We start from the raw sequence: 15670 nt of genomic DNA, 5'->3' as shown, positions 1-15670 counted from the left end.
TGCCTACTATGCAAAAGGAAGGAGGGTGTGGATCATCGCCACATTACAGGTAGCAGCAGGTGTCCGGAATATCGGAGAACCCTTAACACAAATTGCAGGTGAGGTTGATACAAATCAACCTCAACCACTGCGAGGCGGCGCAGATCTACTCTCAAAAACCATCCGCGAGAAAAACATCGACGTGGCCATAATAAGTGAGCCATATCGAAACCACGGTGCTAGCATTTGGGTCAAAGACCAAACGAGCCAAGCAGCGCTATGGGCTTGTGGAGAACAAGCCTTCGAGGAAATAATGGAGCACCCGGAGGAGGGCTTCATCGGAGCGAAGGTGAAAGGCGTCCACATCTACAGCTGCTATGTTCCACCCAGCGCTACACTCGCCAAGTATGAGCAGATGCTTGCCGGTCTGGTTTTGGATGCAATAGGACGTTGGCCGATGCCAGCCGGTTAACTAATATGAGGGGACGTGCCCTCCTCAAAGCATTCGCGGATCTAGACGTGGTATTGGCGAATATTGGCGCTTCGTACACTTTCCAGGGAAGGTGTCTGGGGTCTATAGTGAACCTGACATGCGTGAATGCCACTTTAGCCAGTAGGGTCGCTTGGCATGTCAGTGAGGCTTATACTCACAGCGACCATCAGGCAATTTGCATAGAAATCAAGGGCGGATTGAGCTCGAAAAAGAGTTCTTGCAGAATGCCGGGTGGTATGCTCGGCTGGACAGCGAAAACTTTCGAGGGGGACACGTTTTCCGCGGATCAAACCCGGAAGCATGCGATGATACTATGCCCAGAATGCGATTGCTCCCCAATAGGCAACCCAACTACTGGTGGAACAACGAAATCGCAAACTGCGAGCCGCATGTTTCCGAACAAGGAGGTTTTACCGGAGTCTCAGGGGGAAAAAACGGTGGCGACGGTTGAGAGGAGGCATCCAGCCATTCGGAATGGCAAAAAGACCTGCTGCAAACAGCTGTGTGACCACGCCGACATAAACCCTTGGGGCGAGGCCTACAGAGTGGTATTCAAAAGGCTGCGGAGATCACCCCAGGTGATTTGTCCGCGCCTCCTGAAACAGATTGTTACCACTCTGTTCCGTCACCACGAAAATAGGGGAAGGCAAATGGTTGTCCAGCTAAATGAGGGCATAATAACTCCAGTAACTCTCGAGGAGCTGCGGGAAATATGTGGTAGGATCAGTGCAACAAGGCCCCAGGTTTGGATATTTCCCCCAACCGAGCTTTAAAACTGACAGTGAAGACAAGGCCCAACCTTCGAAGCGTGTCTAAAAGAAGGCATATTCCCTGCCCAGTAGAAAAAGCAAAAGTTGGTGTTGCTTCCGAAACCTGACAAGCGACCAGGAAGCCCAGCGACGTATTGTCCTATCTGCCTGCTGGAAGATGATGGAGAGAGTCATCTACAACAGACTCCTGCCCATCGTCGAAACCAGCAATGGTTTGTCGGAACGCCAATTTGGTTTCCGATGCCCACTCTACGGTGGACGCAGTTAGCATGATAGTAAACCTGGCAAAAGGTGCACTGATTTCTGGCGGCTGCTGTACCGTGTTGGCGCTAGATGTCAAAAACGCATTCAACTCGGCTAACTGGGACAGAATTAAAGGGACGTTGGCTGACATAGGTGCTCCTGGATATTTGGGGAATTTCGTGGAAAACTACCTCTCAGAGAGAAGGCTAGAAAGGGCCGGGCTGACCTTCACGGACATGAAAACGGAAGCGGTCTTAATAACCAACCGCAGGAAAAATAACACCGTGAAAGTGGAGGTCGGTACGGTCGTATCAAAGCCGGCTATCAAATACTTGGAGGTGATAATTGACACCAAATTGAGCTTTATGTAGCACCTAGAATATGCATGTCAAAACGCAGCCAATGCCACCACGGCACTTGCAAAAATGTTGCCGAAACATTGTCGGAGGTTGGTGCTAACCGGAATGGTGCGCTCCGTCTTGCTCCATTCGTCACATGTACGAGCAGAAGCGCTTACAAACTCTCGAGACGGAAGCAGGTGAACTCGGTTTACTGGCTGATGGCTTTGAGGGTTCGCAGTGCTTTTAAAATCACATCGGATGAAGCAATATTGGTGGTGGCAGGCGTGATCCCTGACGTCATTCTGGCTAAAGAAATGAGTGAGCTGTGCCATGCAAGACGTATGGAGGGGCACGCAGAGCATAGAAATGCGCTAGGCCAGTGTTGCATGATCTCTGGCAACGCAGATGGGACGAGTCTACGAAAGGTCAGTGGACCTACAGGCTCATTCCCAACATTAAGATGTGGCGTCATCGAAAACATGGAGAGACCAACTACCACATTACCCAGTTCCTCACGGGGCCCGGTAGTTACTACAGGCAGTATCTGCATCACTTTGGGCTGGATGATTCTCCGAATTGTCCTAGATGCGATGACATACCGGAGGATCTAGAGCATGTGATGTTTCACTGCCCAAGATTTGGAATGGAGAGGAGGAGTTTAAACCAGGTACTGGGCAGGAGCGTGACCCCGGACAGCTTAGTTGGGGAGATGCTTACGGTTTGCTCCGCAATCATGCAAATGCAGGAGGAATTGCTGAAAGAGCAAAGAAGGAGGAAAACCGCAAATAATAGAAGGACGAATGACTTTAGCAAACCTACCCCGCGAAGTAATACCTAAATGGTGGGGCTGGGGCTGGAGACATCGGGGGTGGTTTTTAATGGGTGCGAATCCCACACGCGCCCGCTGTAGCTCCGGCGTTTGGGTGGCGGAGCTGGGCCGGACGTGACCTTCTAAGATTTTCTACCTCCGTGTACGAACAAAAAAAAAAGATATCCTAAATATAACTAATATAAGGCCAGTTATCCTTCCTGATCAGTGCTTCCACAGTTTTGTTAATATGGCATGACAAAAATGAGCATTGCAAGCCACAATTTTATAGATGTACAGTGATGAACCCTCCTCTTCAAAACTTCGGCAGTGCTTATTAGAAGGTATATCAATTCCACGGACATGATCCTGTATTAACCAGGGATCCACGAAGACCGCATGTATCCGGGTTATGCGCCACAGTGTTCGGGTTTTATTTTTGATTTAGAATAGATAGTAAATCTGCACTTTTACGAGTCAAGAATTAACAAGCAGTCTGAGTAGATTATATTCCTCATAGTACCTCGCCTAGACTGCCCATTTCGTTCCTACTCTAGCTCGCAAGCTTGAAGGAGATTACCGCCGATTCTCATATTCTAGTGGCTGGCCGAATGGTAACTAAACCCGACAGGCATCCCGACTCGGTAGTATCTCTGCCTCTAATACGCTAAGCAAATTCTGGAAGGTAACCGTTAAGAAAACCCTTACTTTAAATATCCAGCCTTTTTTTGATTGGACGGTAACCTTGCAGTACATCACCAGTTTTCCACCCCACCCCGATTGGAAATGTCTCAGGGCACAGTTTCGCTTAGTTAGTCCGTTGGTCGTAGGGCTTGGATTACCTGCATCCCAATTCACGCATAGTTGTCTCGTTCGATCCGGAAGGCCATAGATAAGATGTCTACGAAGAACCAGGTTCTTGGGGCCCTGGAAATTCAAAGGCCTATCAGCAGGGACTCTAGAGCTGTTATAAATTATACTCTGTGCGAAGGGAAACATGGTGTGGACGGTCGGCATATTGCAGACGGCAGCAGGTGTCTGCAGTATAAGAGAGCCCCTTAGGCAAATAGTTGATATGGTTGATACAAACCAAGCTCAACCAGTGCCAGACGACCCAGGACCTACTGTCGCAAACCAAACTGGCCAGACAACTAATGTGAGAGGACGTGGACGAAGCATTCGCGAAGCTAAACCTAGTAATTGCGAGTGTAAGAGCCTCAGAAGCTTTCAGAACAAGAGATCTTGAGTCTATAGTGGACCTTAAATACGTGAGCGTCACATTAGCTAAAAATGTTGCCTGGCAAATTAGCGAGGACTATTCTCACAGTAACCACCAGACAATCTACGTGGAAATCAAGGGCGAATCAGGCTCGAAAATAACTCACGCAGAATGCCACGTGAGTTTCTGGAATAAAAACCAAAAGCTTTTGAGGGAGACACGTTTTCCGCGGCGTTCAAGCCTTACATATCCCTCAACATTACGACCTCCTTAAGGTGGCGCTTACAGGGTGGTAATGAAAAGGCTACAAATATCACTACAGTTGACCTGTCCGCGCCTTCTAAAAAAAATTATTGCCATTCTGCTTCTCTATCACTGGAGCAGCGAGAGGCAAATGGTGGCCCGGTACAATGATTACGTGGTACCGCCAGTTACCGAGGAGAAACTGCGAGAAATATGTGGTAGAATCCGAAAAATAAAGCCCCAAACTTAGACCGCGAACGATAAGATCCTAGCGATTGAGAGAGCGTCAAATGGTAGCTAGTGCCACCACGACACTTACGTTGGCGGGACGTTGAAGACTGCTTTCGGCCAGAGTGGTGAACGGAGGGACTTGCCAGTTTTCAGAGAAGGAAGCAAGTCAATTCAGTTTGCCGACTGATAGCTTTAAAGGTTTGCAGCGCCTTTTCTACGTTAGATGAGGCGGAGCAATAGCAAAAAAAAAATGCATTATTTGTCTTGAGCTCTAGAGAAAGGCAGCAGGTTGACCGAGATGCACTTCGAGTGCTATTAATTGGTCTACATTATCTTTAACACGTGGGAATTTTACCCGAAAGCCCCGCTTAAGTTTATGCTAGAGGACCTTGGAAAGTTTGACAAAAATCTTACTATTAGTAACAAAATTATAGAAGGTGAAAGCTGTGTATTTCACTTAAATTTATCGCACTCTAAGACGTGTATGACGTCATCATCATATAAAGTGAACTAAAATGAACAGCGGAGTTGGAGTTTGACAATTCATATGTATATTAACGAATATTTTCGACAGATTTTTATTCTACAACGGTGGCAGTGCCTCCTTGCTACAGTTAGCAGGGCATGAGACTTTCAAGGCGGTTTCGAATGCCTTTTCCAGAGCCCCGACCTTTGACTTCAGTTTGTCTGCCGTGCCAATCTTACCGATTTGTGCACCGGAGATTTTGTTCTTGATAACTTGGCCAAACTTCCTCCAGTCGATCCTCCTGGTGTCTCTTAAAGGTTTGCAGACCTATTCCGCGAGATGTAGATTGAAAAGTAGCCAGCTGAGATCTGAGAAGGATCTCTGATCAGACACTCTTCAGTTCTCCACCCTAAGAATCCCATTGTCGGTTAATAGAGTGATATCAAGGGCCTTCTCCCAACCGCCATACTTCTCCGAGCTCAGAAAATGGAAGGTTGGTGTACTGCCCCTGTTACTCACCGATAGATTTGTATTAATAATAAAATCAAAGAATGATTCACCCGTTTCTTTGATTTCCGAGCCGTATTCCTTGCATTGGCGTCGCATCAACAGGTTGGCCTTCTTTACTATTATGGTGGACGTTAAATATTGTAGTTCTTCTAATGGAGCTAATCGGTCGTGAGCCAATGTAAGCCGAGAAAATATAGGGTCTAGTTTGACCACGACTAGATCGCTGAAACTCATATCCGGACACAGAAAAGCATGCAGGCTCTAGGTTTGCCCCGATCAGTGTGTCTTGTGCTGTGGAATAAATTATAATATTTGCTTTGGAGCCCTTTCATGGTTCGGTCGCCTCCGATCCAGGGCTCTTGTACTAGTGTCACGTTCATGTATTCCTCTAGGAAGAAGACAAGCAGATTAGCTAAGGTCCACTTCGAGTGCTGCCGATTTCTCTACAGTATCCTCAGTATGATCTGTTTGCGTAGAGGGTCCATCAGTCCCGGTCAAACCGTCGATCCTCATCCCCTCCAACAGGTAGTTGGCGGGGTCGACTAGATCGATATCGCCGTCTGATTATGAGGAGCGGAATACTTTCACCTTTGCATTCCTGGCTCCGGACGGCACTTTGTAGACGAACTTTTCCAGTGTCTTTAGCCATTCTCCATTTATTCGTAGCAGAAAAAGTTGGTGTTGCACGAACCGAGAAAATCCCTGGAGAATTGGTCCTCGCAAAATATATCGTGGAACCCACGTACCACCTGAGAGGAATCGAACGAGGGGATCAATCCCATGTGTTCGCCTTTCTCGTCCAGTAGGTGTTCGATGACAATCTCTGACAGCCTGTCCTCAATACTGCCCCACACTTCAGGTGCTAGTTTACCGCTAACGGAATTAACAGCCAGCGTCACACTTAAGTGGCTCCTGGCCACGTCGGTGAAGGGTTTTGCAGTTCGTGGTTCGTCGGCCGGCTGTTGAGACCATGGGATCGATAGTGATTGAGAGCTGTGGGCTTCACTTTCTGTTCGCCTGCCAGGCGTTCACTGGTATATATATAACAATCGCCTGGTATTTAACAAGGCCCTTTTCATCCCACTCGTCGACAGTACCGGCCTCCTTATTATCAGCAATCTTGCTGAGAATATGGTACTGTCTCTTGAGCAGGACTCCCGGAGACCTCGGCTTCATAACCAGTTTCCGCGGACCGACCTTTTTGTCAGTCCTTGCTTTTGAGGGGTCCCCCAACGTCGCCCGTCTCCGATTAGGAATACTATGGCTGATACTCGCTACACTCAGCTCGACGGCAGTGGATTCCAAGCCGGAAACCGCTAGTCGATGACCCCCCTCGCCTCGGGAGTTCCCTGCGATTGGTTTCAGCAGAGCAGTACTACAGCTGGCACCGGCTGTACTTTCCTCGATTGATACTGTTTCCTTGCTGGATGCCAGCAGCTCGTCCACCGATGATGCGGTTTGCATCACTGCCTCTTTTTCAATGGTTCTTTTTTACTTGAGTCCATGTCTTGGTCCCACGGGTAGTCTCGGAAGAATGTCAACTCTGGATAACCCGGCCACGAGGGTAAGGGTCGTACTTGAAACTGAAGGTGCCTAAGTTAGTCAGAGTTCGCATACTAAAGACCAAGCCTCTCCATTGGCCACGCAACCCTCGGCGTATGCTGTTCCACCTTGGCTTAGGGTCCTGTTAGCATTTTCTCCAGGGCAGAGGGGACGGGCTTTTGCTTCGGATGGATGGATGGATATTTTATGATTGTTATAAAATACAGAAATTCTTGAATGTCACAGACTAAACGGTTTGGGGTCAGTTAATATAAGTTTACAAGAAAATTCGTCTGAATTGTGTTGAAATATCTATGGCTCTAATGATCCGCAGGAAGCAGCTCCATTCACTCAAATCAGAGCACATTTCGTGAATGGAAGACATGAGTCCCTAAATCGTCGGTTGAGATATTTATAGCAGCGATAATGCTACAGACACTAACTTGTACATAAACATTTCTATAAATACCAAATTTCAATTGCAATTATTAATTGTCCTTTCCGTGTTAATTATGCATTTCTGGATGAATTTCAAGAATAATAATAAAAGCACTCGTGACTCTTGTAGGAGATTTCTCATTTCCCAGACGCTACGGCACAAATCCTAAGACCAGACATTTGCCTTTAGGTCGGTCTAACTTTGCGTCTTCTAAGAGGACGCGTAATAACATATGCATCACCAGAAAATAGCATGAATACTCGGCAATGAGTGGCGCAATATAAACTTGTTGAAAACATCTCATAACCGTCACGTCATCGTTTTATAGAAAATATAAGATTGTGGTCAGTATTTTTATGTATCTTCAACAGTATCAAGAAGTATCTGAAAGATTCGACGGTGCCGTCGTTGACTCCTTCAAGATTGGACGCCTTTAAATAGTCGATGACGAGATGATGAATATGATGATGATAAAAACGATGATGATGATGATGAAAATGAGGACTTTTATGATGTGATTATTAATAAAATAATGTCCAGTCGCGCCAATTAAATTTCCATTTAAAAATAGCTTAAAGTCTTTCAAGATACTTGTGATAGCGCTCTCGTTGATTGTCATTCGAAAGGGGGAGGCAGGGAGTTTGTAGCCCGAGTAACACTCCCATAAATCTTTTTTGTTGTCATTTATATATCATTTTAATCGAAAAGTGGAAATATGAGTCGTCCCGATAAATTTTACGAAATTATGGCTCAGAGAGTGATGACGATGATGAGAGCAATAATGGAGATAGTGATAGCTGCGAATCACTATGATGATGCACCCAGACGTGTTGTAAGATATATGATGTTGTTATCGAACGAGTTTCTCGTTTGAGTTGTTTAGTGGGAGGATTGGTGGTTGTAAAGGTGAGATTTTCTACAATGACGTTAATATGGTTTTTTTTTAATAAAAGAGATTCATGAACTTTTCATATCATGACCAGCTTCACGCCATTATCAAACGAATCAAGCGAAGATCTTACATTTAAAATTGCACTGACTTTACCAAAAAATTGTTACCCTTTGCAAGGTAGTGAGAGCCTGATTCAAAAATGAACTTATTAAAATCGACTCAATATCTGTATTTTGTTCATCATTGGAAGGTCGGAAGGTTCAAAGCTGGCTCGTGCCAGACAGTTATGTGAGACTCTTACTAAAATCACCTCTTTCCCCTTCCACTATCACCACGGAACTGCTATCAAGCATTGCATCGCGAGGCTGGATCAATTCATAATTGCAACTCATTATGGCCCTCTCCACTTTCTTATTTTTTTCGGAATTCTTCCGCTTAAGCTGTTGATGAATAGTTCTGATCTCCTTTACAATTTGTTTCTAAGCCTTCCTTGACTCCAGCATGAATTCCACAATATTTTTGGGGTGATAAGCGCTTGTTTGCGATTGCCTCCAATCTAGTTCGGTGAGAGATAAACCTGGATCAATCAGATACAACATGCTTTGCATTCTTTCTCGCCCAAATTACCACATGTTGAACAGCATGGTGACTCCTCGTAACCAAGTCGATATAAATAAGCAAGATAACCTCCATGACTGACCATGACCTGTTAACTCGTAGTTTGATTCCCCGTGGCTTATTTCAATCCATCTTCGAATGTCCGGAATGATGTGTTATATCCAACGAGCACGTCCCACCCCTTTTGTCATTCTGCCATCGAAATACGGTAGATTCCCCGGTTGCATGCGTTTTGTCGTAGAGTCGCCGACCTTCATTTGACAAGATGTCTATAGGGAACATCTTGTTAGTATATGTATATGCTGCCTCTCCTGATGTTGTCCGATAAGCACTGCATACCCGGAGTACTTTCAAGAACAATTGTCCAAAGCGAAGCTGGCTAGAGTAGTACGGAACTAACTAAACTTGGGATTAGAAGGCGTCGAGTTTGTTTTGGCCCACCAATGTTCAATAGTATTCACGAGATCATTATAACGACGGGAGAGACTTTTCTTGCTGCAATATTTTTTTGAAATTCAGCCTTTTGTCACTCCCAAGTATTACAGGGATGGTTGGAAGTAAAATATTTGTTCATTAACTTTCATTTTCACTGTTGTTTATTATTGAGGATGCTGGGAGTCCTGAGTCCGCACCCACTTGATGAAGGACCAGACCACTTGGAAAGCAACTTACTTCCTCTCTTGTGGTCCACGGACTTCTCTGAGTTAAACACCAAAGCTTTCCAAAAAAAGTTGACTGACGGTTTCGTCCGCTCCCTCATCAAATACCCAAGTTTAACCCAAAAAAGAGGAGTCCGTGGACCACAAGAGGGGAAGCAAGTTGCTTCCCAAGTGGTCCGGTCCGTCATCAAGTGGGCGCGGAGTCCCAGATCCTCAACAATAAATTCACTTCGGCCCGGTTTAGGTCTTCTGACAGATTTCGCTTCAATATAATCCATACTCATTACGGGTTTGCGATTATATATAAATGGAGCGATTACCATCTGTCGTTACTTTCGATCACGTTGCTCCCAGGGCAGAGGTGAGGCAGCGTCTAATTAGTTGCCTCTGCCCTGTACGAAACCGTCAGTCAAGTTTTTTTATCAGAAATATTTTCAACCCATCCTCCAAGTCTCAGTACAGTCTACTCCCAAGAACAAATTCAACAACATTACGTATAATATATTTCGAGCCTGTAGTTTCGCTAGGGCCTCTACGATTTTTGTTCATTTTACAATGTTGAAGGTACTCTGTATGTCTGTCTCTCACACTTGATTTATTCGGAAACGGGTGAAGCTATTATTATGAGTCCCTTTACGTATAATAAGTGGGGTCAGTTTCTGCTAAGATTAAGGGAGGCTCCTCATACGTGCGAAACAGGGGTACAACATTTTTTCTCATCGATTATAGCCATATTGGGTATTAAATAAAAGCGCCCAATTAGAAATTTTCGAACTGCTCCCAGTTTTGAGATTGGGTGAAAATAGGAGAATAAGTGCTAAAAATATGTGCTTCAAGGTCTCGTTTTCAGAATGTATCCAACAGAAAAAAACCTGAAAAAAATCACAATGATGGATCTATACGAAATTTAGACCTCAAAGTACATCCCATTCCGATATCTACACCAATGGAGTTAAAGATGGTATATTACTATATTTTAGAAATAAACCCAAAAACGCTCCTTAAATTCATCCCAACAAAATACCAGTATAAGGGACAATATTGAGTATAATTCTGGAAAGTTTGTAGGAAATCCAACTATTGTTAACAAGACATAGAAGATGAAAGTTTTCCATTTCATGTAAATTTAATGCACTCTGAGACGTCTAAAATGTCACCATTTGAAATCAATACCACAATTAGATGAGCACGTTTGACTGTTTTGTTTTTCCTTCTTAAGGTTTTTTTGGTTATTTGTATATCACGCATATTGCCCCCATTTTCGTTACCATACTTCTTCGGATATTCGCCACTCCGTTCCACTGATTAAACGTGTTATTATTATTTTTTTGGTGGTCAAAGGGTAGTATAGGTTTTAGCATATAAGGCATCCTAAGTCTATATTCACTTGATGTTGGACCGGACCAGACGGAGAGCAAATTACTCTCACTTTTTGAGACCACAGACCCCTAGTTTTGGGCATACCACCAAGGTATTCAAAAATTAGAAAGAAAGATGACTTACGGTTTCCTCCAGGGCAGAGCTAACTCTTCAGACACTGGGTTACCTCTGCTCTGGAAGCAGTGTGACTAAAAGTGGAAATAGGTTGAAAACAGTGAGTTATCTTTCTTTTTAATTTTTGAATACTTGAGTGCTATGCCCAAAACGAGAGGTCCTTGAATCAAAAAAAGTGAGATTAAGTTGTTCTCCAACTGGGCCGGTACAACATCAAGTGGATGTGGACTTAAGATCCCTCATATCACAAACAAAAAATGCAGCTTTACTGTGACTTGGACTGGCAGTTTTAAGTTGGATATAATTCGCACCCCCAGGAGCGATTTCCATCTGTTGTCAATTTTGGTTACTCTGCTCCCAGGGCAGAGGTGAGACAGCATCTGATGAATTGCCACTGCCCTGAATGAAACATTTAATCATCTTTGGGATCTGGTTGTATACGACTAGACAGATAGCAATAAGTCCCTGTAATTTCTAATGAACATTGTCCTTTCTAATTTTGTCGCTATACGACCAAAGAAGTCACTTCGAAAGGTAATTTTCGATTAGCCGAGCTAAGTAACCAGGGACACCCAGATTAGTCAGAATGCCCTCAATCAAACCCTAGTTCGTTCAATTAAAGGCATTCCTGACATTTAACGTCACCACGGTATAGTATTTATCTTTAACAACCGCCGGCGTCTCCCGAGACAGATTACGTTAACGTTGTTTCCGCGTCGTCCATAGGATGGGATCGCCAAAACCGATATTGCAGAAGCAGCCTATTGTATATCTGACTACTTTACTGGCACTTTTTTAATATGTTAGACCATCCCGACCATACTTTTTTGAATGGCGATGCAAGACTTCACGCTGTAGCCCGAGCTACCTATTAGGTTTCCACGTGTTCTGTCAATGAAGCGCTTGGTAGAAAATATAATGCCACGAAATTCGCGCTAACGAGAATTTACTCATCAAGATTGGTCTAAACACTGAAGTCGATGGTAAGCGACAAAAATGCTGGATGGGGATTTGAAAGCCTCGCGATTGCATCCAGATCAGGCTTTTGATGGTGCAACCGATCACGATGGGCTGACAATGGCTAAAGGAAAAAGGGAAGTTCATTACATTGTGGAGCTTGTGAGCAGTTTGATCAATACTCAACCTTAGTCAATTCTAGAGAAAAGAATCAAAACGACCCAAATTCGAAGGGTATGCGGTAATCACTTCTCCAATTGTTTGTTGTTACATTTTCCAACAATACTCCTGAGTTTGGTCCTCCGTCTGTGACTGACCCATCAGTGAAGTATGTGATGTTCGTCTTACCGTCAAAGGACCATTTCTCTCATTCTCGCAGTGATTACGATAGAATGCTCTCTCCAAGCTATATGGGGATCATATAGTCCATATGCATCCAAATCTCTTAATATTTAATGTAAAGTTCTCAAATAGTCGCACGGGTATGCGATTAGTCACCTTTCTAAATCCAAATAGTATTAGGTTGTTGCATATGAAATGGCCGTTTTGGCGATCAAGTGAAGTTAGTTGCGATTTTACTGTATCAAACCGCCACGAGTTGGTGCTGTTGGTATCAGATAATGAAGTATAAATACTCCTACATCTAATCAAGGAGTCATTTAAGTTTTGACCATCGTTGTGATAACAGTAAATAAAAAGGAAAGAAAGGATGGAAGAGAGCCAAGAACGTATACTTTTTCTGTATGAGTTCAAACTCGATCATAAAACAGCGGAGGCGACCAGGAATATTAACAGCGCATTTGGAGCTGATACGGTAAGCGACCAAACCACATGGTGGTTCGAAAAATTCCGGTCAGGCGACGTAAACCTTCAAAGTGAGCCACGTGGACATCCAGGACCATCGATTGATAACGACGATCTGCGTTTGCTAGTCGAATCTGTCAGTCTGTGAGGGACATTGTAGAGAAACTGGGCGTACACTATTCGACAGTTTCCTGGCACTTGCATCAACTTAGAAAGGTGGAAAAGTTCGACAAATGGGTTCCGCATCCCCTTTCGGAGCAAAATATGGCGCTTCGAATGAAAATTTGCGGTTCCTTACTCACCCGCAACAGAAGCGATCCCTTTTTGCACAGAATAGTGACAATGTGATAAAAGGTGGATATTGTACAATAACCGTCGCCGATCAGCACAATGACTAGATGCCGAAAACGAGCCTCCATCCGAGGAAGGTATTGGTGACTGTTTGGTGGTATACAGCTGGAGTTATCCTCTATTCTTTTTTGGCACCTGGAAAAACGATAAATGCACAGAAATACTGTGCCCAACTCGAGAAAATGCACCAAAAATTGAGTATTCAACGGCCAAGGTTGGCCAACAGAGATGGTGTCATACTCCTTCACGACCTCATGTATCCAGAACAACGGTTCAAAAGTTTAACGAATTGCAGTATGAGACTCTGCCTCATCCACCATATTCACCGACCTTTCGCCAACCGACTACCACTTTTTTAAACATTTGGAACATTTTTTGGCGGAATAACAATTACGGAATGAAGAGGTCGTTAAATGCATTCTGCTTCATTTCTAAATGGAGAGATACAAATATATATGGTAGAATAGCTTCAAATGCCGAGGACGGCATAGTCCTCATTACCGAAAAAATAAGGCAGCCGGAAAGTATCCTTGATCGTGACTTTGCAATGTCGACAACATTGAATGCTGTTGCCCAGAGTGAATAACCCTTGGAGGGAATTGTGAATTCCAATTCTAAAATGTAAGATATCTATCTGAGAATTGTGCAAAATTTACCAAGCAGTTTCGTTAGGCACGACGAGGAATGAAAATGTAGTATTTCGGGTATCATTTTCTTAAGTTGTTCCCGTTTTTCAGGACCAATACGTAGTTTCCAATAGAGATATGATATTCAAACTAAAAATCATTCAGCCTACGGTACCAGTGAGGTTTGAATCGCGTATTTCCATCAAACTTGCGACCATCACGATGTTTCATATTGTGATGTATCAGATACTCATTGGTTGCATTTCCAATTTCAGTTTCTGCTTTTCCATTTTTCATACCGTAATCTATGCTACATTTTTCAAACTTTATCATGTTATTAGCCTAAAATACTGATAACTTAGAAATAACAATCTATTGAAAACTCAAATTTGTATCTAAAATAATGAGAGAATATTCTCTAATTAATATTATCCATCTATGAAATATAAATAAGGATAAATAAAAACATGATTTGAATAAAGATAAATCAATTCAATGGGAGGGGCCAGAGTATATACACAAATCCATTTAAAATATATCTGGTACTACCCAAACCACATCTTCCTTGTGAACTCACTTGATAATTTAAGGTATCTGACTAAGTCATTTTACCGATAGCCACCTACAAGACAAGTCGATACAGTCCACGCTCATCAGACCATCTTTTAAAATAAAATCCTCTGTTAGTTTCTTGACGTACTATACTCAAAGACGACTTGTACCGCGCGGGAAGGGAGACATGGATCCAGTCACGTTCCCACTTCACAAGATCCTTGTGATATTAGTTCTTCTGTTTTTAGTGATTGTAAGTAAAACTGGTGATATTCTGGTGATATTAGACAAGTGAACGGAAAAAGGTTGTTTAATCGGAAAAATATCTAATATTTACAGTGCAATGAAGCATCTCCTGTGAAACAGCAGCATCGCTGCAGACATGGTGACTACTATGATCCTGGGTCGGGTGACTGTAAACCGCTTTTCCATTTTTAAGGGAAAGTTTGAAATACGATCGAGTATTAGTTTTAGTGATAGCAGAAATGTTAGTTTTAGTGGAGATGAAGCCTGAGTGTGATATAGTGAAATGTAGTAAATGGAGGACGGTGCTGCATTACCAAGGGTTGGAATGAGTGCTTCCTAGATCCTTTGAGTTTCTAGTCAACTTTTTTTATATATTTTTTCTATTGGTTGTTTTTGTAAATTAACTTTAGAATTCCTTTCCACTTTTCACAATCCTACGAGATTGGAGCAATGGTCCAAATGTATTAATTTAGTTATAGGTTTTACCAAAAAAGGCAAGAATAGATACACCAAAATAAAAAGATATTTTCGACAAATTAGTTTGTTTTATTTTCAGATTAAATTATCTTTTTATATCGACCCAAATACTATTCTCATTCCGCATTACACCCACTTTAATCCATATTTAACACGATGATGTTGTATTCGGAGAAATATGGTTTAAATGACGAGTGTTATTCTGGTAATTATAAATAGCACTGGTTTTAACCGGTAACTTATAAATAGACGTCGGTTTTTGCGTGCTGGATATTCGGAATCACGGTTTGACAGGATGATACCCTTGAAGCTGCACGAAAGAATTTATTGAAAGGATTTCACAGGAGCAATCGCAGAATGACTACTTAAAAGACATCCAAAAGAAGTAGATAACAATCCGAATCGAGTCCGAAAATAGTCCTGACGCGTTTACTAAGTTTAACTGTTGTATAAGATCCTTTAAGTCTGAATATGTACAATGACTGCGAAATGAATTTCAACTACAAAGAGGGAGGATGCACTCACAACCTCGTTTTTGACTGAGTTTAGATCCTTTTTGAAAATTTTCTGTTTTTGGTATATCGAAGTCTCACTAGATATACGGCTCAGTGTTTTGTGTGCATTTTCAGCTGAACTCACTACGTTTCAGTAGTATCTGAAAAATCTTTTTCCCTTCTTAATGTCCTTAACGAATAAATTATAATAATAAT

The sequence above is a fragment of the Hermetia illucens genome, chromosome 4 (assembly GCF_905115235.1).
Source record: "Hermetia illucens chromosome 4, iHerIll2.2.curated.20191125, whole genome shotgun sequence".
Taxonomy (NCBI): domain Eukaryota; kingdom Metazoa; phylum Arthropoda; class Insecta; order Diptera; family Stratiomyidae; genus Hermetia; species Hermetia illucens.
Note: the sequence above shows the minus strand (reverse complement) of the source record.